Below are 26,470 nucleotides of genomic sequence, written 5' to 3'. Positions count from 1 at the left end.
AGTATTGGTACGGATATGCCACATTTAAAATACAGCAGCTATTAAACTTTTTATAACATATATAGATGAAAAATGAAGAGTATAAAAGTTAAATATTTACAATTGAAAAATAAAATTACGCAAATATAAATATTATATATATATGTATTTAGAATCTGTGTGCCATGATAGTATGGAAAATTTTTTAAAAGGCTGTAGGAGCAGGATAAATACAAGAATAATTTATTAAGCAAACAAATATAATTTATTTGATTTTATCAAAATTCCATATTTCTGTACAAAAATGTCTAAGTGAAAATAAACAGATAAGTGATTGTAAGATGCCATGGCTTGTGTTTAGACGTTCCCCAAAGCCTCATGCAAATGAGGTGGGGCTATTTTGGAGGTGGCTGAATCTAGAGTGTGTGATGCTGGGATTGAAGCTTTGTGATTACTAAACCACTAGACATGAGTGATTGGCTTGGCGTCACTCTAATCCCAGTAGCCTGGATAGATAAAAGGGGCAGAAAGATGCTATTGAGGTCTCTTGTTGCTTTTGCTGCCACCATGATCTGCTGCCCCCCTGTCACCCGGCCTTGGAGCCAGCCGCTTCTCGACTGAAACCTCTCTGAACTGTAAGACAAATAAACCTTTTCCCTTTAACTTTGGGTGTTGGCTATTTTGTCTCAGCAATGAGAGAAAAGTAATTAACACATACGCTCCATTAGTGGTACATAAAATAAACAATAACCAAAGCAAAATGACTGGAGATATTAATAAATCACCCAGAACACAGCAGTAACACAAAGAATATGAATAGATGAGTCTCATAATTGGAAATTTGAGTGATAGCAAATATACGAAAAAATTTTCAAATAATTAGGAAAGGAAGAAGTAAAATTTAAAGCAAAAAGGAGATACCGTTTTTCCCAGCACACTAGTAGTATTTCAAAATTGACTGAAGCCAGTCTTATAGAAAATAGCAGTAACATAGTATCACTGTGACCATATTCCATTAGCTTAAAGTGTGTCATAGTTCTAATACACATACACAGAAGGGAATTTGAGAAAGAAAAGAATACCAGAAGAGCAGAAACACCACGGACCACCTTAGCATTGGTCTACCACGGTCTTCGCTATGGCCCTTGATGATTAGGAGCAAAATGTATTAACTCTCTCCCTTAATTCCCAAGTACAATGGGCAATTTTACGTCCAAAATTAGCCAAACTATAGCCTCTAGTTACTCAAAGCACTACTTTGGGAATGTAATAGATATAATTAATGCCTAAAAATCAAGAAAATTTAAGTGAAGGAAATTATACTATATTTGGTCCTGATTTGATCGGCTGTCCAAACTTGAAAGCAGAATTTAAATTTGACTATGGAAGAAATTCTGCAAATGGAGCTTTATGAGATGCCTGAGAATTCCAGCCTTCCCTGGGTAAAGTGGATTTATCCAAAGTCTCACACTCACACAAGCCAATTTCTTGCTACACATACACTTATACATCCTACTTGTTTTGTTTTTCTGACTTGTACTCTAAGACTTTTACCTAAATCACATTCAGGTTCTGGTGAATCTTCAAGTTTTAAATTACTGTGCATAATTCCTGGGACAAATTCCCTCAATGCTTGCGCTTAAGGAATTAAGAGTGGCAAGCTCTGTTCCTAAACCAGACAGATGTGGGATAATAACTCTACACATTGTAGTTGTTAAATAGAGTGACTGAAAAAGTATCTCCTCCAGTATTCACTTTAGCTGTTAACTGAGCAATATGTTTTATTTCTTCTCTCTCTCTTCCTCTGTTTTTATTTTTTCCTCTCTTACTCTCTGATGTACCCTCAATTGGAAAACTATTTTTTAATTTGTCATTAGAGTTAACCTGACATTTTCTCATATTTTATTGATCTATCTTTATCAGCAGCCTTTTATTCTATTCTATGGTTTGGGGTTGTAGGTACATGTTCAAAATTTTTATAAAATTTAAATTATTTTTCTCTTTGACATTTAACTTATCAATCCAAGCTTCTGACAGAGAAAATCATATAAATGTGTTTATAATGTCCTGTAATAAAACCTTATATCTAGTGCTTAAATTCTGAAAAAATAAGAAGAGATCAGGTAAATATGCAAAGAAGACAATAATATCTTTTAAAATGACTTACAGTCTTAGGAGAAGTGCTCCTAAAACTAACTAAAACAAACTAAAACAAACAAACTAAAAACAAACAAAAACAAATTAAAAACAAAATAATGTAACATTACATGTCTGCATGCACATTTTTCCAAGTAAACCCTATATCAGAAATAAATATTTCTGAAATAAAGACTGTAAAGTACACTTGAGGACACAGCGTGTTCTAGTATAAGTAATAAGTAGAAACACAATGAGATTTGTTTTTGATAATTTGAAAGAGTTTACAGAAACTCACTTTAGTGAGAGTGCTTTCTGGAATTTTAACAGGCATTGTCCTTGAGAAGTATGAAAGGAGGAAAGAAAGTTCTCATCTTTATAAGCTTTGAACGATTTGGAGGGAATCAAGCTCCAGAAATGAAGTATGAATCAATTTAGTGTTTTACAAGAAAATAAAACTATGCTTCTAGCTTTTTCTTTTTTGTTACTTTGCTTTTTTTAGAAAATATTACAGTACTTACTCCAGGACTAAAAGAAAAATAGATAAAAGGTAGAAAGATTCAAAGGATTGGAATTACAGGAGGTCTAAACCAAAGTGTATCCAGTGTTTTAAAAGGTGCTAGAATAGTGAGAATAAGAAAAATAAAGATATGATCTTCTGAAAATCTCAGAGCTTCCCAACACTCTTTGGCTTCTTTGAAGGAATATCAACTGATTAAATCTGTCCCACACAGTTTGTGCAATATGATATAATACTTTCTTACCAACCTTCCTCCTCCCTTCTCTTTCTTTTTCTTTCTTTCTTTCTTTCTTTCTTTCTTTCTTTCTTTCTTTCTTTCTTTCTTTCTTTCTTTCTTTCTTTTGTTTCTTTCTCTCTTTCTCTCCCTTTCTTTCTTCCTTCCTTCCTTCCTGTCTGTCTTTCTTTCTTTCTTTCTTTTTCTTTCTCTCTCTCTCTCTTTCTTTCTTTCTTTTCCTCCCTTCCTTTCTTCCTTCAAATATGCCTTGAGGCAAATTTATTCAAATTTATCTTGAGAAGCAGAGAATTTCATTTTTTCATTTTTAATTGTGAGAAAAACATATGACCACAAAATCGAATTTAAAAAGATAGGTTTATTCAATATTTAAGAAAATGACTGGAAGATGAAAAGAAATGCATACATCCTAAATATGATTTGGAGAACAAATTCAAAGCACCACACAATGACTATTTCCAATCCAGGTAGTCTTATGGGACAAAAGGAGTAACTATATTCTCCTACAATTTCCTATGTTAACATGGTGTTTCTTAGTGGCACACAATAATAAGTTGCTAAGAAAAATCTTCTATGAACAACCACAATTTTGAGTCCATTTTATATCATTCACCGAGCTTGTGAATATATATCATTGTGTTAGTAAATGTATTTATTATTTCACATTTATATTTTATAATCTTCTATTTCTATTGTGAGTTCTTTACTGTTCAAACAAGAAATAAATGTCAAGTCCCAATATTGTTTCAGTTCTCATCAAAATTAACAATTATGTAAACTATATCCTTCTACAGTTTGTTTTCAGGACAAGTAGTTTCCTAATGTTCTGACATCAAGTTACTACACCCTTAGTGGTTGGATAGCATGATTTTATTATCTCATAATTTATACATCAGAATTTGGACAAGCGTCTCACTGACTGAAATGAAGTGGACTGCAGGGCTGCTCTCTTTTTTAGGGGTTCTAGAGTAAGCTCTGTTTCCTCACCTTTTCAGATTCTAGAGGCTACTTGCATTCCTTGGCTTACAGTTTGTTTCCTTCATCTGCCTTCAAAGATAGCACTGGTTTGTTTTGTTTTCCTCACACTACCATCTCGCTAGTTTTCAAAGAACTAGAAAAAGATTTGTTGTATTTTTATCAAATACTACAATAGGTTCCCAAGAATAATCCAAAATAATCCCTACATCTGACTTGATCCATGACTTTAATTACACCTGCAACCTTAATATTCTTTCATCATGTAAGACACCATAGTCACAATTTCCAGCCATTAAGACATAAACATCTTTGGAGGAACATTATTTTACCTACCATATTAAAAAAAAAAATATATATATATATATATATATGATTTATTTGTTTTGGTCTTGTGAAAATAATCACATATAGCTATATGGATTTTATATATTTTGTTCCTTCTTAATAAAAAATGAGTTGTATAAGATATTCTATTATGGATACACATATTTTTTAATTCATTGTATTCAAAAACTAAATGTTTTCTAAGTTATGTCTATAGGTAAATTCAATTAAATGTTTTCCTCTTGATGATTTACTGTTTTACAAACATTTCTATTATAACAAATAATGAAACATCAATATTGTATGTATATTTTTATGTTCATGTTCTACAATATCAGTAGGGTAGATTGTAATTACAGTATTTCTGCCTCACTAAATTTCTGTCTAAAATTGGTTAAAATAATGACAAACTAATAATTCAGAGAGTGTTAATGTCCCTAGGCATTGTTAAAATTAATAATTATTCAATAAATAATTTCATGTTCAAAACAATTATTTCATTTTTTCATTGGTCTTTTCTTTGATAATATGAAAGGATAAACTATCACGTTTGCTATGTATTTTATTCATGTTGAAATAAAATGCTTATTTTTTATTTTAAAATCAAATTATTTTAAATTGTAATAATCATTTATTACAATTAATTTATTTCAGCTCATTTCTTGCATTTCAAGTATGATTATGGAATATATTTTCATAAAACATGTTTTAACTATAATGTAGTCCATGTTTTTAGTCTTTACTTTCAAGGCTCCTGAATTTTGTGTTTCCCTTAGTAATTGATGGGATGTATGTGTTTCTGTGTACTCATGTATTTTGTTGTCCTAATCAAGGCTGAATTTTTCTTATCTCATATTTTTCTTTCGTTTCTTCTATATTTAGTTACTTTACGTATCTATATTTTAGTTAAATTTTTAGTCAAGAGGATTTTCCTTGCATGGTGGTAGCTACAAAATAAATTAGAGGTGTAGATTTTTAGAATCAATAACTAATTCCCTGAACCATGTAAAGTCATATGTTATAATGTAACATATAAGCCCTTAAAAATCACTGTGGTATGCAAAAATGCCCAATAAAAATATACTGCTTATAGAAAACTTAGGTTTGGTGGAAGTATATTCTTTAAGGACAGAAAACAAAAATAGGAACCTAGTGGAAAACAGTGACATGGTTTATTCCTGTTGTGTAGGTAACAAACACAAATACTGTAATAAATACAGAAACTTCCTAGAAACAAAAAAATTGTATTATGTGGATGTGAACATTAGAAAATTTTGCATTTTAGAATTATTATAGAGTGCTAGAAGTCTCTGAAAACGTGAATTTGTGACATCAATTGTGAATGTCGATTATATCATTACCAAAGTGATCAGACAACACAATGTTTAAATTTAAAAAGTTTATTACAGTAAAATACATATTATCATCCACTCTGCTCAAAGTATTTCCCCTTGCTCCTAACATACTTGTCCCATTGCTCTTGCCAGTTCAAAAAGCAGATCTGGATGTCCTCTTTTGTGAATGTTCCTAGGTAAGGTGTAATAAAAATTTGGTGAATTTTGCCACCAATTGCCATCCAACAGAAAGTCAGAATTATAAAAACATTATGAGGTGTCCTCATTGATCTTGTTCTCTAGATCTGGCACCATGTAACTTCTGTCTCTTCCCAAAAGGTAAAATGACCATGAAAGGTAAATGTTTGAACCAATCCAGCACTATGAGGCTGCTGCAGGACAACACAACTGAAATGCACACATGAAAGAGGTTTCCCAGGACTACTTCAAAAAGTGACAAGCACAATGGAAGGGAGTATTTGAGGGGGAGTAATGGTAATGTGAGTTTTATTGTAATAATTTTTTAAAATTTGAGTAGTACAATATTTTTCAAATCACGTGTGATATATGATGAAATAAGGGAAGTCAACATTGAAACATGTATGTGTATAGTCTATATTTCCCATGAGGCTACAATCTGTGAATGCAGTTTTCTTCACTCAATTATTTTTTTCTCTCAGAATTATTCAGGAGTAAACAAAAAAATAGATATAAGCACAATTTGTCCCTTCATATATTAATTATGGGACAAAGCAAGGGTATCAGTGTAACTCACAGTAATTAGAATTATCACCCAAATCATTGTCTGTTTTTGTAATTGCATGAGTTTCTTTTTATAAGTTCTATTTACTCTGACATTGTTTCGTGGACAATGATATATAGTTAGTTTTTATATCTCATTACATCATTTTTCTATTTCCCTTTTGAACACATTCATGGCTATTTTTGCCCATTTTATGCACCACAGACAAAGTCCTTGTACACCCTTATTAAAAAATTTAATGAATATTTAAATGAGAATGTTTAAAATGTGAATACATATTTTTAAATCATGACAACATTTCCCTAGCCTTTAAATTTCCCACAGTATAACCATGTAACCTCAACACATCAGAGTGAAATGTAGATTTAGTGTATGAGAGTATAATTCCACTTAGCTTTGGAATTTCCACTTGTCCTATTGTCAGCTTGAAAGCAAGAATTTCTCGGGAGGCTGAGGTTGGAGTATCACTGCCAATTTGAGGCCAGCTTTGGCTACAAAGTGATTTCAAGGATAGCCTGAGCTATATAAGGAGAACCTGACCCAGAACACAAAATAAAACAAAAGAAAGCAAATCAAGAAGAATTAGGTCATTGCTGAATATGACTGGTATAGTACTGTGAGTTGAGTTGAACTGGAGGATGATTCATTCTCACATCCACTTTCCCCAACTCAGGGCAGTGTCAGAGGGCCCCTGAAGAGAGTAAGAGTGAGGATATAATTCACATCAGCTTATATGGTTGATTTTGTTCACTATCTTCAAATATACAAACTTCTGGTATATTTCATTTTTAATGGAACTTAGAAATAGAAAAATTAGATAAAAGATAAAAGAAAGAAAAATATGTAGTATAATTAAAAATGTAGGCAACATAATAAGCTAGAAAAGACAAAGCACAAGTATACAAGGATTGGCATTTGCACTATTAAATATTAGATTATATTTAATAAGAAGAGAAGTGAATCAAACATGATAGATTAAAAGAATATTATAAATGCATGTTTTAGGGGTAATCAAATGTGTATTTTTTTAACACAAACTGTGTCAGACTATCTATAATATTGAATGTTTAAAGGAAAGTATTGGGATAGAAGTCTGAAGTGTTAGGAAGGACTCAGATGGTACAGTACACATAGCAAGCCAGAGTATACCAGAACCAAATATATGAAAACCACTGGAGATGACGCATGTGTGGCCATATAACATTGAAGAAAATGGAGAAGAGAAAGGAGTATTTGCTTATAGAGGAAAATATTAAGGTAAAAATGTCTGCTTTGTATAAAGAGCAATCTCCCCTCATAAAGGAATCTTAGAGCCAAGGAATGAGAATCCATGCATCATTGGGATGACAGGGAGGTTTGGCAATGAACTTTCTGTGTACAAAGCCTTGCACCAGTCTGTCCTTACTGACAGTAAGCAAATTAGCGAGCATTCCATTTCCCATTTCTTTGTCACTAAAGTGGGTTAAAGATAATATTAATCCTTAAGTTATTGTGATACTTTAAAAAAGGATGGTTTATTCTCATAAAGCAACATAGTAATTGGTTTGTAAATATTAAGCAGTATTTATATTTTGATTGTCATTGTTGCTGTGGCTGCCTACTTAAAATCATCAGAGGGAAGGGACCACCACACCCATTCTCTGCTTTAGTGACCCACATTCATATAGCTCCTGTGTAGATTTCATTTACTCAAGTGACAATTAACTGCAGCACATTTACTATATTACCCTCATCAGTTTTGGCCACTTTTGATGAATGCAGAGCATACTCATAAAATAACAGTGAAATCTATTTCTTCAAGTTCTTTCAGCTTGTAATTTTTTTAAAAAAATATACATTTTGTTTGTCTTGTTCAACCTAGAGAGTCCGTTGTCCTTTGGCATCATAAAATATAAAAAAAAAATCTCTCTGAAGAATCTCCCTAGTGAAAAATAAAGCCTTTACTTAATATGTAATCACGTTGTTCTCAGATATGCTTTCTTAATAGACCCTGTAATTTGCCTCTAAAACTTTATTCTCCTTCATTTTTCTAATGTATTTAAATGAAACAAAACTTTTTGTCCTTGGATTGGATAAACAAATTTTCTCAAAGCTATTTATGATAAATGTATTGAACAAATAAAAATCTTTAGTGTTTTGAACTGCATAGTAGTAATCAGGATAAATTTAAATATGACTGATATAATCACATTGAGATATCCTGACTTTTTTTCTCTACCTATATACCCTGTCTCTCAGATTATGCACATAAAAGCTTTTCTATTGTTGCAATAATCTCTCCCCACCCGAATCTAAAATGCTCTGGGTCCTATCACAATTGGCTTCTGACAATAATAATAAAAATACAAAGAAAGGATTAGGATAATATGCTGAGAATAAGAGACAGGCAGAGTAATCATCAAGAGTTAAAACTCCTGTTTGTTTTTATATGTTAGCGATAACAGGTGGAAGACCAATGAAGAAGACAGGTGACAAAGAGTTTAAGCTATAACACAGATATATAAATACAAAGCTTCTCATGCTATATTTGCATTAAATGCAATTGGAAATTTTCTATGTAGTGCTAGCTTGTATATAAACCATATTTAATTTTTTTTGTTTTAGAATTTCATCATAATGAGTTCATACCCCTCAGGCAATACCTGCTATGATAGGGGTATGATTCAGCTTTTTTAAATGGATTAGTAAATAAAATAAACATGCTGGATACATTTTTCTAAATTTTAAAATATATTTTTATTTTATCATTTATAGCATAAACCTACAGAAATTGCTTAAGTAATTTCAAATGGATTAAAATTAAATAAATTATGGGATGGTTTTCTCCAGATTTTATTATGAAGCAGGGAAATTTTGCCTCTATAATGCAAAAAGGTAATTGCACACACATGTAAATACCATTCTTCAGAAGACGTGATCCATAATAGTTTTATTTTTTATCTGCTTCTCTGATGTACACAGATTTGAATTTTAATGGGTTTGAGAATTCATTTTGGAGCATTTTAACGGTTAGATTGCAGGAGGAGAAAGTTTATTCCCTTGAATGACAATTATGATAACAGTTCTTATTCAAAACATCACACAAAACTTCTCTCAAAAATAATGTCTATGAAAGGTCTACTATCTAGAATATATAAAGAACTTAAAAAAATATAAAGACCCAATTCAAAAATGGGCATCTGAAATGAAAAGACATTTCTCAGACAAAGAAGTAAAAGCAGCTAATAAATATATGAAAAAATGTTCATCACTGGTCATTTGAGAGATGCAGGTGAAAACAACACTGAGATTCCACTTTACCCCAGGAAGAATGGCTCCTGTCAAGAAATCAACCAATAACAAATGCTGGGGGGTTGTGGGGAAAAAAGGAACCCTTCTCCACTGTTAGTGGGAGTGTAGACTGTTTCAACCACTGTGGAAATCACTATGGAAATAACTCAAAAACTAGGATTACAGGTCCTATTTTACCCAGCTATTTCCCTGCTGGGTATCTTCCCCAAAGAATTAAAAGAATCACACCACAGTGATATATGTGCACTCATGTTCATAGCAGCACAATTTGTAATAGCTAAAACTTGGAAACAGCCCAATTGCCCATCAACTGGAGACTGGATAAAGAAGATGTATTTGTTTTTTGTAAAATGGAGTACTACTCAGCCATAAAGAATGAGAAACTAGAGACATTTTAGGTAACTGGATGCACATTGAGGCCATACTCTTAAGTGAAATAAATAGGATACATGTGTGCAAATACCAAATAGTTTCTTTGGTGTGAGAAACTGAAAGTGGAAATAAGGATCAAAATATATCATTGATAATGTGAAATAAGAAGAAAAGGTCTAAAGGGGTAGGGAAATTGGGAGAGGTAGGAGAAATGAAAGAAGAGAAAGGAAAACATATGAGAAAAGGAAAAATGGAAACAAAGTCATTGTAAACAGGGAGGGATGGAGGGGTTGAAGGGAGGGCAGGGAAATGAAAAAATAAGAACCAAGATACATCATGTAAAGGTACAAGCTCCCATTGATGAATGTAATTGTATTGTATACCTAAAACGTACCAATAAAATTAATTAAAAATATCTGTTTTAATTTTCTAGCCATGTGTTAAATTTCAGACAACCCTCTTACATTTTTAAAAATACACATTCATATTTGGCACAGATATGAACTGATATAGATATAAGTAATTAAGAGAAGTAAATGCACACTGCCTTACTATAAAACATTTCAGTGATGTATTTTTTAATTGTATATAAAATTGAGTTATACATCATTAACATTTTTATACACTGACAAAAGTATACAATCATGATTTTATGGGACATTTCATGGGATATTTTGTGTAATTTTTATCCAATTTTATATTTTAAATATTTCTACTTATTTTATTCTCCAATATATATCCAAATAAAGTTATTTTTCAAAAGATTGAACAAAATAATCTCTAATCATGAACCTAATCCTAGTTTTTTCTGATTGTTATTAGTCCAGTGGGATAACTTATCATGAGTTTGTTTCTTTGTATGTGAACTTGTGGAAAAGAGATAGATGATTTTAATACAAACTTTTAAGAAACTAAGTTATTCTTAGGATCATCAATAATCAACTAACTGTTATACTCTAGCATGAGCAAATTTTTATGCTTTATAATTAATTCACATATATATTTAATTTATACATTCATTTACTATCACACTGAATACCTGTTAGGTCCTAGTACTGTATTAGATGCTGAAGAACATTTTCTAAAACAGAAGGTAACGCTTGTCCTACAACTGCTTATAAACTAATGGAGTGTTTCCTGAAGATATTTCTCTGTATCTTGAACATAAATGTCATCATTAGTACTAAGAAAGAAAATTTTTCCTAACGAACTTCAACCACAGGGGCTCTAAAAGCAGAAATGGACAGGTTGGAGCCGAAATATTAGGTGTACAGAGTAGTAGTGAAAAGTGAACTAGTGGACTAAGTTGAAGAAAATAGGTTTTAGACATTTATCTAAATTAGTAATGACTCCTGAACTGGATTAAGCCTACTTAACTTTCCTTTAAATGCTATGAGATCACATGCATACAACAATAAGAGCACAGCTTTAGCCAGTTATTCTATTCTTCTGTAACATTGCAGCAAAGACACAGTAGATCAGATATACTCATTACATGTAATGCTTCGTTTCTACCAGGCAGGAGTGCTAGCTGGTTTAGATGACAGTCAGTTTGTGTTAGAAGTCTGAATCATCATTTACTAATCTAGTGACCTTGAGAAAATCATTCAGTATCTCCAATAATAATACTAAGTTAAGACTAGTATTGTTGTCAAAGTACATAAGGTATTTGCAGAGAACTCAATATGGGATGTGAATCAAATATCATTATGTTTTGTAATTATCACCATGAGACCCCAAGGCTCACAAGGATGTTTGATTAACTTGCTCGAAGATAGACAGGGGGACAAGAAAAAAGGAGACTGACCAACAATAGCTAGCAAGTTTTATGACTTTGAAAGAGGTAAATGTTGTGTCTGCATTTATTTTCTTCTGTGGAAAATAAAACTGGTAATCTGTCATAAAATTCAATGAAATCTACATTATATCTTAAAAGTATATTTCATGGACACTTTTAGTTTTTAGAGAAATATTAAACTAAATGCAAACTACATTTTTAAAATTAAAAGACATTTTCACAGAGATGTTACAACATGAACTTTAATTTCTTTGGAGTTTATGAAATTTATATAGTACACAAAAGATCTTATTTTGATTTTTCATGAGAACAAAAGGTAACAAACACAGATCTCTTATCTCCTTTGTTCACCATATTAAAAGAGATAATCATAACTTCTGTAGTATCAAATTTGACCAGTCAGTGCTCACATATGCTTCTCATATCTTAGTTTGATAATTGGAAAGGCAAGTTTCCCTTTCTGTAGCCTTCCATGACTCTGCATATGATAAAAATTAACATATTTCTTATTTTGGTTTTTCCTTATGAATAGTGAATAACACACATATCTCTTATCTAGAGGACTAAAGTTTTTAACCAAATTATCTTTCTTTAAAAATCAGATAAATTAGCTGGACACTAATGACTATGTCTATTTCTATTTATTTATTTATATTCATTTTTATTCATATCATATAAAATTGACATTTTCTGAAATAGTCACAGTTCTAATAAAATGCACAGTAATAAACAACTGTTGATCACAGTGTGACAAAGTAAATATATTTTGCTAAAGAAGAAAATTACAAAGTTGTAATTTCACTATCATTCAGGGGAAAAATATCAAAATATACATCAAAAAATTTCTTCAGTATTTCTATATGAAATTGTTTCTTTTCATACTACATTGCTATCCATTGATCTTCTTTAAAGTAATTAACAATATTTCCAATCTAACAGTTTACACTTTTAGAGTACAATTGATCTTTGAGCAAAATTTCAACAGATTTAATCTGTAAAACATTTCAAAATGTAGAAACAAATATTTTACCTTATGTGTGAAATGATATGAAAGTCATATCACAATGGTTTGAATTGTAAAGTTTAGTTGATTTAAAGTTTATACAATGTAAAATATGCCCTGAATTGAAATGTTCAGTTTTATGAGGTTTGACAAACATAACCACCACAACAGAGAAAATACTCCCATCACTCAAAATGTTCCCTCATTCCTCTTGCTAATCTGAGTTCACATCTTCTCTGTGAATTAGTGCCACTTCCTTTTGCTCAATATAATATTTGTAAGATTTGTCTCTCTTTTTTCACTTTATCAATTTTTCAATTTTGTTATTGAGTTGTATGACATTGTAAAAATGTATCACAATTTGTTTTTTCACTCACTATCAATGGATGGTTTGGCGATATATTCAATGAATGTGGTAGGAACTTTCTTGTACAAAACTTTGTGGGGATGTATTTGTTACTTTTCCTTTAAAAATGCCTATATCATATTTTAAGTGTATAACCATAATAATTACATCATTAATTCTCAAAGCAGTGCTATTTTATAACAAGCAATGCAGGAGAGTCCAATTCCACATCCTTGCCTACACATGTTATCAACTTTTGCCAATTTATCAATATAACTGACCATACAAAGAAGTATTCTAAAATACATAAAATCATCAGCATTTGATGCAATTAATTCTTATCATTACTAGCTTTAAAATATATTTACAAATATAATTGTTGTTATTATTAACCTTTAAGTATTTCAATTGTATCTTTCTTAATGTTTGCTCCTTCCAGAAATGTCATTTACTAGAGGATAATATGTTTATTCACAATGTGAATTTTGGGAATTTTTACAATGTCCTTTTTTGTAACACATATGTTTCCATTTGAATATTTGTGGCATCTATTAATATTTAATACATAAATGAATAATAAATGAAATAATTAGCTTAAATTAGTCACAGGATTCTTGAGAGCGTTGCATAAATATTTCATAAAAAATTAAAACAAAGTTGGCAACTTAATTACATGGCATAATGACATTTCAAAAATAATAAAAGTAAATTTGAAACCACATTATGTAGGTATTTAGATCCTTTATATATCCCTACTCTTAAATATATTCTTTGAAATTAATAGAGGGTCTGAATTTGTTAATAACTGAGATACTTCATATGTAAAATCCATTTGAACTGATACCAAATTTTTAATGAATCTCATAAATACAATAAGAGAAAACAAAATATAAATTGTGGCTTTCTGAAAGTGCAGGAAAAAAACTATGAAGTATGATGAAAGAGGTATAAGAACTATTATATTACTTACAATGGAAATTTTATGTTTCGAATATGGTGATTAGCTAGTTTGGAGTTTGAATAAGTGATACAAATACCATGTTTATGATTTCAAGAAAAATATATATGCTTTATGATTTGGATTTTAAAATATCCTCCAGAAGTCCCATATTTACAAAAGTGAGCCCTTTGAAATAGGATTAGATCATGAGGTACTAAACTCATTAATGGATTAATCAATTGATGGGTTCATAGGTTAATGTGTGGTTTGGTGGAGGCATGTCATTGTTGGCATCACCTAGAAGGGTGTGTTCTGGACCCTGGCCTCTTCTCCCTCTGCCTCTTTTTTTTTGCTTATTTTCTTTTATTGATACATTTTAGGTATACAATATGTTTACATTTATCATTGGGTGCTTGAACCTGTACATAATGCATCTTGGTTCTTATTTTTTCCCCATTCCCTGTCCTCCGTTCACCCCCACCACCCTTCCCTATTTACAAAGACTTTATTTCCATTTTTTCTTTTTCTCATAATTTTTCCTTTCCCTTCTTACCTTTCTCCTTCCCCTCCCACTTCCCCTCCCCTTTGGACATTTTCTTCCTATTTCAAATTATCAATTATTTGTTTTAATCATTTTAATCGTTATTTACACTTTCAGTTTCTCACACCAGAGAAACCGTTTGGTATTATTCACACATGTGTCCTATTGATTTCCTTCTGCTTCCACCACCATGCAGTGAGTTGCTTTTGTCTGGTGTACTCTGCACCTGGATGCTGCCCTTGAGCCACCTGACTGAAACCTCTCAATCTGAGCCGAAGCATCCTTCATCCTTTATATTGTGTATGTCAGGGATTTTATCCTAGTGAAGAAAACCTGACTAATACATACCTTTAAAAGAGCATCTATTTTAGTGTTCTTACTGCTTAAAGTTCTAATTTGTTTTTGTTCTACCCTCTTCACCACACAATTGCACACTTTTCAATCTTATATCTTATTACATCTTATTACCTTCTACTATTATCATTTTATTATTGTATTAACTTCGGTTTCTTCAAATTATTTATTTTTTATTTTTGCATTCATAATAGTACTTAGCATATGTTCTTATATATGGGTATAAACATTTATGTTGTTAACAAAATATAGAACATTTTACTCTTTGTTATGAAAAGACAAGACAAAAATTACTAGAGGTAAATGTTTTGGGAAAAGATTTGGTAATATCTAGAAAATTTTAAAAAGTGGATAAAACAGAAAGCCTTAAAATGGACACAGCAACATAACATATATGTAAAAGTGTTTCAGAGAGAACCCTGAAGAATTAATAAATTCTAATGGGTCAAAATTAGCTTACATTATAATTTTCTGCTAATATGACATAGTTAAAATATGAATTGAGCTGCCTCACTTTAGCAAAATATGAATCCATCAACTAGGGACCATTTTCCTCATTAGAAATACTGAAGTGAAATTCCTAAACTGAGTTGCAATCTCTATAATTTTCAGTTGAACTTTAATTTAATGGCTATATTTTTAGTTGCCATCAAGGAGAAAATAGGTCTTAAAATAGTTTGCATCTTTCATCATCCACATTTTTTGTTTTACACATAGAACAGTTACAGAAATTTGTACCAAAATTTAACCTTATAAATCAGCTATTTCAGGGATTTAACTATAAAAAATATATATCTGTCTATATCAGTGTTTTACATCTGAACAGAAGGGATACATTATGAGGAATGCATCAATTGGTGACTTCATCTTTGTATGAACATCATAGAGTGCACTCACACAAACTGAGACATCTATTATGGCATTAGGCAGTAGAGTGTGAGACTGTTCTCTTATATGTGTTCTAGCTGACAAAAAGTCATCGTGTAGTGCATGATTATGTATACAGATGAATGAAGCCAATCCTTACACTAAAATAATGTTTTTGTTTCCCTGCTTTACACTTTTTATTACAAAGGTAAAGTCCTTGTAAAACATGCACAAGGCCCTGAGCTCTATTCCTAGCATACACACACACACACACACAGACACACACACACTCACACACACGCACAAATGGGATGATTGAAATATATGGTGAATGTTTAAATTTAAAAATTCAAAGTAAAAGATGAATTGTCATTAATTCCTCTCAAAATACTCACCATTGCTTCACACACATTTATCCCATTTTTATTGTCAGTCTCTGAAGCAGTTTTGGAAGTTCTCTTTCATGAGTGCTTTGATGCGACCAAAAATATGGTGAATGATTCTGCCTCCTACCATCTAATAAGTAGAAAGGAAGCTCCTAAACATATCACGGTGTGACCTCATCCATATCATTAACTGGAACTCAAAACTGTGTGACCTCTGGTTCCTCCCCAAAGTCTAAATGACTATGAAAGGCAAATGTATTGAATTGATCCAGGATGGTGGGGCAGCTATGACATCTCAACTAAAGACATATACAAAAGAGGACTTTCAGAAGTGCTTCAGAAAGTTACAAGAACAATGGAACAAATGTATTCAAAGTGAAGACAAGTATTATGACAAGTAATGGAAATGTGATTTTTAAAGTAAAAGTTTTTTTTAATATTCATACTAATTTTGAGAGGTGTGATCACAAAATATGATGAATGTATAATTTAAAAAATATATTATAGTTAATGACATATTGCCATTATTTACCCTTGCATATAATACACCTATCCTATCCTTCGTACTGTTTTCTGAAGCAGCTCTGGAAGTATCTTTTTGTGTTTCTAGTCACACAACTGTGGCTGTCATGATGTGCTGAATCACATTAAAATTTATATCTTTGATGATCATTTTGATTTGGGGAAGAGCCAGAAGTCACACAGTGCCAGATTTGATTAATGAGATGGATAAAAATAGACCATAACACTTTTGGACAGAAATTTCCATCCTGAGAGCAATGTGTGATACAGAGCATTATCGTGATGTAGGATGAAATTGTCTGCCCATTTGTTGGGCTATTACCTACATATTTACATCATTTCTTAAACACTCTAATACATCCTTATAATATTCAGAGATCACTGTAAAATTGTTGGATATTAGGGAGGGGTGGAGGGGTTGAAGGGAGGGCAGGGGAATGGGGAAAACTAAGAACCAAAATAGATTTTTTAAAAGACAAATTTCCAATAATGAATGCCATTATATTGTATACCTAAAATGTACCAATAAAATTAATTATAAAAAATCACTTTTAGTGGAAATAATAAACAAATTTTAAATTTTGAGTATGAACTCAGCTCACACAATTCCATAAAGGCAAAAACCACAATGAATATCATCTTAATGGCAGATTTTTTAAATGTGCTTTTTATTAGTATATGTTTGCAGTACATGATCACAAGGACTTGGTACATGTACATAACACAAATTAATTTTTAAAAAATTTTTCCATGGGTTTATTGGAACATTTTAGGCATATATTATGATCACATACATCATTGGGGATTTGTACCTATACATGATATATCTTGGTTCTTTTTCTTTCTCATTCCCCTTCCTTCCTTTCCACCCCTCCACCCCTCACTATTTACAAAAGCTTTGTTTCCTTTTTTTCCTTCTTTTCTCATATTTTTTCTTTCCCTACTCCTCCTCCATACTTCACCGTCCCCTTTGAAATTTTTTCTTTCTATACAACTTATGTCTTTTAAAATCCCCTTCCACACACCTCCTCACTCCCTCCATTTCTTGACCTTCTTCCCATTCCTTCAATCTCCCTCTTTTTATCTGTCTTATTTTATTATTTTTATTACGTATACATACTTTGGCTCTCTTACAAGAGAAACCATGTTTGAGATTTCAGCTTGTGTGTCTGATTTATTTTATGTAACATTATTGTCTCAGAGTTCATCCATTTTCCAACAAATCATTCAATTTATCTTTTTTGATTTGCATCTTGATTGACACTCTATGAACAAGGTAGAACTGGGCGATTTTCCCGGAAAACTAAACTTTGGTGTTAAAAGCATAAGTATAGACCCATGTTTCATCTCCAATGATGACATTTCTTAAAAATCCAGAATCTGAAGAGACGTGATCACATAAATCCAATGAAATTATGAAAAGTTTATATTAATTTGATGTCTTTGCTACATGATATATGGCACACTTTAAAACAAACCTTCTCTCAACCATATCTCATATCTAACTGACTGCACCGAAAAAGTTGAAAATTTTCTCACACTATTACCAAGGTTCAGCTTGCTATTTCTCTTATTGAAGATCTCATGCTGAATGTGTGTGTGTGTGTGTGTGTGTGTGTGTGTGTTTGTGTGTAATTACTTGTATTTTAGCCATGGCTACTTGGAAATTAAAAGAACTCATTTTAAGACAATTTCATATAATTGATCTGGCTGACTATTTTTGGTAGAGTTTGGACTTTAGAATTTTTAAATTTATCTTCTTCTTATCTATGAATATATTTTCAGGGAGAAACTTAGGTTTTGTATCATGGATGTATTGCAGCATTCATTTTCATGGCTATGTTAGTCAGGATTTACCAGAGAAACATAGGAAACATACGATAGTGGAGACTAAGTCTTATAATCTGCCCTCTGCAACTCTGGGAACAGGAAGTTCAGTGATGTAATTTTCAAGCCTAAGAGCTGGGGAGTCAATGGTTGAGTTTCCAGTCATAGAGTAAAGTTCTGAGAATCTGGAATCCTAAGGGCAGGAAATCAGTACCTCAACTCATTGAGGTAGAGGGAATTCAATCCCTCCCCCCTCACCTATGTAGGCCCTAAGTGTATGGATTTTTCTGAGTGATACTGAGGATTTCTTTTGGAAACAACCTCACAGAAACATGCAGAAGTAATGTTTAACCAGCCATCTGAACATCCATTGTCTTGTCAACTGACATCAAATTAACCATCACGGTATCTCAGAAGGGATATTAATCATGATGTAAGTACTGGTAGAGCTTTCCTGTCCTCTTTAGGCACTAGGATCAAGACATTTCATTTTCTGACAAATGTGTCTCTTTATATGAATCATTAACTGAGGCAAAATGATCCACAAGTCATTTATGTTGACTAGATTCAGAACTATAAGACTAAAGTTAGCTGGTGGTTTCTAAAAAATGAATTAAACATTTAACTATTCATTCTATTCCATTCCTACTCTTCAGATAGTGGCCTAGGTCTCTGTCATGTATGACAAAAACAAATGGACTGCCAATAAACTTAATGAAAAAAAAAAGACTGGTTTGATGAACATACACGATCAATGTGTTCCAACCAGATTAGCACACTTTATTTTCAGTAATTATTTATTAATTGTGATTAAAGTATTTTACATACCAAGGTTTTTTTTTAAAAGAACACCTCAGTCATATATATATATATATATATATATATATATATGACATTTTACTATTTAAATCTATTATACACATACATAGGCATGTAAAACTTAAACATTAAACTATCGTTAGTGTATATGTATGTATGTATAATATGTTAAACACATACCTGTATGTACAGTATATTATACTGATAAATCAAATTCATTTTTGACCAGATTTGCCCATAGAAATTATTCATAGCTTGAGAAGATCCCCTAGATTTTCAAGTCTGTATTTTTAAGTAGTTACCCATTATTTTCAACAATTTATTTTTTGTGACTATAAAGTTTTATATTATATTTTGTGATTATAAAGTTTTGTCTGATACTGAACATATTATTTGACCTTCTAACTAAATTTTAATTTCTAGCATCACTAGTAATCAAGGAAAATGTAAATCAAAGCCACAATAACATACTGTCTCTAGTTAGAGTGGCTATTATAAAAAGACATGATAAATATTGACAAAGATGAAGAAAAAAGAACCTTTACACACTGTTAGTGATAATTTAAATTAGCACAGCCATTACAGAAAAAAATATGGCAGCTTCTCAAATCATTTTATAGATTTGATCTTTATATTCACTTTTGTCTTATTATTAAATTTTAAAGTCTGCAGTTATGCCTTGGTAACTCACAAGTCTATTGGATCATTTCTGCATTCTCTGTAAATTTTGAAATGACCTGATCTTCTGTGCTTTATTTTGTGAACACTACAGCATGAACTCTAAAAATTTAGGCTCTGAAATGAGAATCCAGGTAAAAGAAAAAATCTCAGATCCATCCATTTACTACCTCTCTGAATCTGTCCCAAAGTATAAGAGGACTACATAGATGATAAAAAAATATGGGTACAGATACAGATACACAGATACATAGAATAAACCAAGAAAAACTAAGATACATGAGGTTAATATAAAATCTCATAATCTGTGAAGACAGTGAATTAGTGGCAATTCTCCACGTGCTTGCTTCACCTTCTATTTGTTTATAATGAAATTATTCTAAGAAACTACTGGTATGTTTTAACTAAACCTGAGGGTTTTTTGTTTGTTTGTTTGTTTGTTTGGTACTGGGGATCGAACTCCAGTCCTTGAACTTGCGAGGCGGGCGGCGGAACCACTGAGTTAAATCTCTGGGCCCTCAACCTGAGTTTTGGGCCAAAACTGTTCCTACTAAGAGAAACACTACTACTTAGTCCAAATTAAAATTATCTTTCTAAACATCTAAATTGTAAATAGTTTTTAGATTGATCCTAAAATATAGTAATTTGGCATTCATTTTTATACTACAGATTGAACCTTTTATATTATATCTTGAACATGGAGCTCTGTAGGGCTGCTATTAATTTAGCTTGGTTACCTTGGAAACAAGAGCTCTTTCTTTTAAACCCGTCACTAATGTCATTTATAAAAACTGCAAAAAAAATTCAATTTTTTAAAAATTAAAAAAACAAAAAGGACTGTTTTCCATTGGGAGATCTAGGAAAGCAAAAGAATCTATTAGTAACTAATATGTCTACATAATTTTATAATCCATACTGGGAGTTTCAGTAACACAAAGTCTTCTCAATACTTCTAATTTAATTCGTCAGATGTCTGAAAGAAAATAGCTGTTTTAGGTAAAACATAAAAATCTAAGGTTTCTGTACTGCAAAATCAAAAATAGATATTAATATATAGCAATATATTTGAAGAAAGTATTTAGTATATGCACTTTGCTATGTGCAGTTGAACTTCAGTAGGCATTTATATGATTCTATTACCAGATAAATACAAAATAGTAGTGCAGTTTCACATTCACCATTACTGATTAAAGGTCATTACATAGAAGCACAAAAATTACATAAGAGAAAAAAGCATTTATTTTTTATTATGAATTTCAATTCCCGTTAGAATAGTAAAGGATTGATACAAACTGTCACTTGGTACAAATCTGAAATAAAATACCTGCAATTATTATACTGGAGAATAATTTGTAGATTAAAGTAAAATATATTGTTGTTATCTACTCCTATATTTAAAAAGACAATTGAATGAAGTATAAAAGAAATAAAAGCAGTGAGTAGTGAAATTTTAGGCTTGTCTTTAAAAGTTATTTAATTTAATTGTGTAGTACATTTTGAAGCATATCCCATACAAATTATTTTTAAAATGGCGAACATTTTTTAGTAAATGGAAGCAAAATAATTGGATTTGGTGTCAGGAAGTATGGACTCGGTGTTTATATTTTCAACTTAACAGTAAGTCCGGGGAAAATGGTTTGTAAGCTTTCTAAGCTTAAGGTTGGTTTGCCACAATAAATTGGTGTTTTGTACGGAACTTGTTGATATATCTATTAAAACTTGTGTAAAACTTATGTTCATACACAAGGCTGAACATACAGGTTTATATAATATCTTTATTCATAGAACTTGGAAGCAACAAAAATGCCATTCAATAGGTCTGCTACATCGAAGCAAAGGGATATTATTCAACACATACCACCATCACCACCACACCACCACCAAAATACACACACACTTACATGAACACACACCTGCACAGAGCTGTCAAGCCATGAAATACCATGGAGGAAACTCAAATCCTTATTTCTAAGTAAATTATGCCAACCTGAAAAGTTGAATATTGTGTCATTCCAGCTACATGGCATTGTAGAAAAGGAAAAAACTATAAGACAGTAAAAAGACTCAGGGTTTTCATGACTTGGGGAAGAGGAAGCGTGAATAATGAATGGAGCACAGAGGGTTTTTTTGAACAGCACTAATATTATGCATGATATTACTATGCATGATAATGTAAAGATGGATATATGTCATTATATATTTGTTCAAACCCACAGAATGTAGGGCACCAAGAGTGAACCTTAATGTGCAAATCAGGTGATAATGAAATATCAATATAGGTTTATCTAACAAATGTGCAAGTCTGATCAACAATGTTGAGATTAAGAAAGGCTATGAGTGTTTTGGGACAGAGACTACATGAGAGATTACTGTACTTTTCTCTAAATTTTACTCTGAACCTGAAACTGCTGTAAAAAAATAAGACTACAATATTTTTAAAAGACATTGTATGATATAATCAATAAACAAGCGTAAGTAAAGTAAATTAAGACATACAGCTGCAATTATTCATATAAAGAAAATTTCATGTATTCTACAAACATTGAAACATTAATTAAAATGTTCATTTATTAATGAAAATAAATAATTAAATCATGGAATTTTGGCATACACTTTTAAATTTCTATGCTGTTTTAAATATAAAAGGTAATTTTTTCTTCTATAAATTTAAAGAGAAGTAAGGGCTTTAATTTAGCTTCTGTATATTTCCTTTGCTATCTGACCTAGTTATATTATTTCACTAATAACATTTATTAAATAATCACAGAGATAAAAAGCCAAATGTAATTGAATACATAAAAATATATTTACAAGCAAAATATTTCATGAGCACATTTTTTGTTCTTATATGTCAAAAATTATTGTTAAGTGGAACTAAAATTAATAACATAATTTTTACTTTAATATAAATTTTGTGGCTAACAAAATAAAAAACGTACTTGCCTTCATAATTATTCAATGACATTTTATTTAAATATATACTTGTTGTATTTGTAACATTAAATTTTTTTTTCAAAATATTTTGGCTAGAAATGTTTTTTAAACTTGTGCTTAAGATCCTGTGCTTGTCCATACAATTACTATAAATATTATATAATGTGCTTAGTTATGCAGCAGAGTTAATTGTTATTGATAAAGTTCTTTCTATGAATTCAGACTGTAAAAAAATTCAATTCATTTTGCCTCCATAAAACTGGAGGGAAGGAAGAGATAGGTACTTCGTATCTATAATATTTAGAGATTTCCAAAGCATGTAGCCATCTCTGAAAAATGTGAGTACAACTCAGTGTATTCATATTTTAATGTTATCTGAGTCTGAAAAAAGATATTGGAACAAGATGAAGCTGAACTAAACCATATAAATACATACAAATATACATAAAAATCTCCTGATCAATAAAGAAAAGTCAATCATATAAAAGATCACTTAAATTTCTAAAGTGTGAAGCAGTAGTTATTCTCTATTTCTCCTCTGCATCAAACAAATACATAACTAAACAGGGAGATAAAATAATGTTTCTTCTGCAAGTAGAGAGTTAAATAAATGAGTGAATAATTCAAAGACTGTAATGAAAGTGTCTAGGACCACGTTGAGATAAACTGAAATCTGTAGAGAAACCTCATGTGATACAGAAATCTAGCATTTCCCTGTTGCCCACAAATATATCAAACAGGCTAAGAAAAGATGGAGGAATGGAAAAAGGCTGAACAAGAGGTACTAATCTGTAATTACATAGGTGTAGGAATTCTGTTGTGCTAGAGCATTACAATGCACTTCTTCCATATTAAGAACACATTTTGAAATGTTTAGATAAATGCCAGGAGTGATTCAGAAAACCTTAAGCTATCTCTCCATATTTAATACAATAAATGTGATAAATTGGATTCATTAATCATTTAATATTTTGAGATTTCTATGACTTATCAGATCCTTTACTGAAAATTGACTTTAAGTGACTTGAGTGAAAAAGCCAGAATTCTTGATGTCTGACTAAGCATGGTACTAAAAACCTTTTTGTTTTTAGTTCTCATAGTATCATTTGACTACATTTGCTTAAATAGTCGATCTGTTTTTCCTTTTTTATTAATATTAAATTATTATTAAGTGTTTCCCCAATCAGTTGCTTCAAATCGTAGCTTCCATTTGGCATGCTTTCTGATAGATTGCATCTGTTTTTCTCTCTCATTCTAAACATAAATGCTTGAAAGCAGATGTGTAAGTCCCTTACACATCTTCTTTGGAAGTTTCTGAAGATTACAATCAATGCATTGTGTGCTCCAGATAATAGATCAATGCCCTTTACTTTTCTGCTTCATTTAAGATCATTTTCTTCTCTTACTTCATTTGGTGACCTTGGCTCAAGAAAATAGTTGTTTCTTGTTACACTCATAGAGCCAATGACTAATTGAAAAATTAATAAGAAATAAATAAAATCTAGATCTTTGAAGAATTTGTGAAAGTGTGGAATTCCTGAAACAAATGTTAGAAATAAATTTAGAAATCTATTCACTATTTTTCCCTAATTTTGAAAACCCTGAGATTATCTGTAACATGTCTGTAGGAAACTAAAACTAGACATTTAATCTATAGCATTTGGTTTTTCCACTTGTATGAGAAAGAATAATAATAGTATATCTTATAGGTTTCTCTAAATAGAATGCAATAAAAGACTAGTAAATATTTTCCTCCTTGGATCAATGTCACACTTGTCTCTTTTTCCTGATTTTTAAAAACAATAAATTATTTTCTACTTATAAGACATGTCCAAAAAATAGATGTAAGAGAGAACAAGCTGCTATTGCTGATATTCTAGTTTGGCTTATTCTGCTGTAGTAAGCTTTCTGCCTTTTGTTCATATTTATATCTTCCTTTCTTGGTGCTGTACCCTTGTAAGTTATTATCACCTTTCTATGAAAAGTGGTTGAGGCTCTAATCCTTGGATGAGTAAAGGAACAGTGGATTATCTCTCAGAGAATATCCTGAATCGTTAACACACTTTAATATTCTGCACAAAATATTCTTCAGATAAACTGAATCTGTTCATGGGATAACTGTAAAGGGTAGATCAGATATATTATACTATAAAATCCTGACATATTACAATAAGGTAAATTATTTGAATATGAACATGTGAACTTTCTTCAAAAATACTTATATTTTTGATTAGCATGATATTTCAGAAGTGCTTATGTGCCATGGAAATAAACACTGTTTTCTTCCCACTTAGGATTTCTAGGTTAATCAAGGAAAATAACTTGACTGAAAATGTGTGTTTTTCTTGTACATCAACACTCTTTGGGTTTTTCTTAGTAAACCAGGAAGTATCAAGCCCTTTTAGACTGAACTCCTCTCTATCTTTCAAAATTATTCAAACTATTTCCGTTTAAGAGATATTAATTATAAAAATAAAAACCTTACCAATAATTATCTATGATTTTGTTTTCCTAATGTTCTTGAATATTTACACTACTATTACTACATTAATCAAACAAGAAATGCTGCTAAAGGAATTTCCTAAATAAAGATTTCCCAGAAAGATGATAATCTACTTTTCTATGCCTCTGTAGTTTTCTACCCAAATAGGTTTTCACTGTGTTTCAAAACACTAGCAGATTACCAGTGACATGAAAAATGTGTCAGCACATATAAATATACACTAATCCTAATGACCATTATTCACTATGTTATTAACTCCCAAGCAAGGATGATTACAGAAGAATGTGTTGGGAAAATATAAAATCTTTCTTCACTCTTTCATTAATTCCACTATTTTTCATTAAAATGCCTTGATTTTTATGTAGAATAAGCTATTGACTTGAATCTGTATACACACTTAACCAAGTGTGAAAACATCAGTTACCTTAGGTAAACATTTATTTAATCTTTCCTAAATTTTACATGATTGTAAAACCTAATGTTACAGAAAATATTTTCTTAGAATTCAGTTCATTCTAGAATATTCACTGAGTCAAATTAGGAGAGGATAAGTCTTTATAAAAAATTTTAAGGATACTAGGTTTCATGTTGAATAATTTACTTTTGTTTCTTCTTTATATAAGCCTTACTTTGTACTGGCTTGATGGAAAGGAAAAACACTATGCATAATATATATATATATATATATATACAAAATATTTGTGATACAAAGTATATATATACACACACAAACAATACTTAAATGAAAGCTTTGAGATGATTTCCAAAACCTAATAAGGCTCATAAACTACCAAGTGTAAAATACTAAGACATTAAAGAACATAGTACCTTACTGACAAACTAGCCATTTGACATTTTTTTCTATTAAAAAAAGGGTTGCAAAGTGAATTTAGCTTATCATATAATAAAAACAAAAATCTGCATTAATTACATTTACTTGAAGTAATGAGGTCATGCAAAAGATTTTAAGATAAACTAGTCACTTGATCAATTTTTGTGTTGCAAGTAATAGCAATGAAAATC

This window comes from Heterocephalus glaber, unplaced genomic scaffold (genome assembly GCF_053883595.1).
Source record: "Heterocephalus glaber isolate CG9 unplaced genomic scaffold, H.glaber_assembly_v1.0 deba00001523, whole genome shotgun sequence".
NCBI lineage: Eukaryota > Metazoa > Chordata > Mammalia > Rodentia > Bathyergidae > Heterocephalus > Heterocephalus glaber.
Note: the sequence above shows the minus strand (reverse complement) of the source record.